This window comes from Notamacropus eugenii, chromosome 2 (assembly GCF_028372415.1).
Source record: "Notamacropus eugenii isolate mMacEug1 chromosome 2, mMacEug1.pri_v2, whole genome shotgun sequence".
NCBI lineage: Eukaryota > Metazoa > Chordata > Mammalia > Diprotodontia > Macropodidae > Notamacropus > Notamacropus eugenii.
In genome coordinates this window covers 1,309,926-1,311,169 of record NC_092873.1, presented here as the reverse complement: position 1 = coordinate 1,311,169, position 1,244 = coordinate 1,309,926, and the positions used below count along the sequence as shown (strand labels likewise).

At 38.7% G+C, this 1,244-nt stretch overlaps 1 pseudogene; it reads left to right on the top strand.

Moving 5' to 3' along the window:
* The first annotated feature begins 297 nt into the window (after positions 1–297).
* On the top strand, positions 298–1,244 carry LOC140523263 (olfactory receptor 5M5-like; annotated as a pseudogene).

Here is a 1,244-nt window from a genome sequence, read left to right as displayed (position 1 = left end):
ACCTTCACTCTATTGATTATTTCCAATTTAGTCTATTTATGCAACTTAAGAATAATATCCACCTTTTTAGCTGCTGTGACCACATGTTAATTCATAATGAATTTCAAGATCATTAAAATGTTGAGTTCTAGAATAAACCAGGTGCTTCCAAATAGCCAGGGAATGCTTTCTCTCTATGGGCCATGAGTAGGAGAGAATAGAGGAAGAAAAAGAATTGAAAGATGTGTGAAGGTAAAGTATGATATCTAACAGGAAATATTCACATTTATCTTCCCTTTTTGTCCTTCTTAGTTATTAACTGAAAAAATGCCCAAGATAAACCATACCATGGTGACTGAATTCATTCTCTTGAGACTGACTGACCATCCAGAATTGCAGCCTGCCCTCTTTGTAATATTTTTAGTGATCTACCTCATCACTGTAGTGGGAAATGTGGGAATGATTGCACTGATCAAGTGTGCACCCAAACTTCACACTCCCATGTATTTTTTCGTCAGCCACTTTTCATTTGTGGATCTTTGTTATTCCACCAATGTCACACCTCAGATGCTGGTCAATTTTTTATCTCAAACAAAACCATTTCCTTTGTTGGCTGCTTCATACAGTTTCATTTTTTCATTGCCTTCGTGATCACAGATTATTACATGCTCACGGTAATGGCCTATGACCACTCTGTGGCTATCTGTAACCCGCTGCTCTACAGTAGCAAAATGTCTAAGAAAATCTGCATCTCTTTGGTCACAGCACCCTATGTCTATGGTTTTGTCAATGGCCTGATACAAACCATCCTGATGTTCCGTCTATCCTTCTGTGGCCCTAATGAGATCAACCACTTCTACTGTGCTGACCCACCTCTTATCGTTCTCTCCTGCTCAGACACTTACATTAAAGAAACTGCCATGTTTATAGTTGCTGGCTCCAACCTCACCTGCTCTCTCACAATCATTCTTATCTCTTACATTTTCATCTTCATAGCTATACTACGAATCCGCTCAGCTGAGAGCCGGCTCAAAGCTTTCTCTACTTGTGGCTCCCACCTGACAGCTGTCACTGTCTTTTATGGGACTCTTATTTGTATGTATCTAAGACCCCCTTCAGAGTCATCTGCAGAACAAAGGAAAATTGTAGCTGTTTTCTATATTTTTGTGAGCCCTATGTTAAATCCCTTGATCTATAGCCTGAAAAACAAAGACGTAAAAGATGCTGTGAAGAAAATTGTCAAAAATAAATTACAGATTAAATAA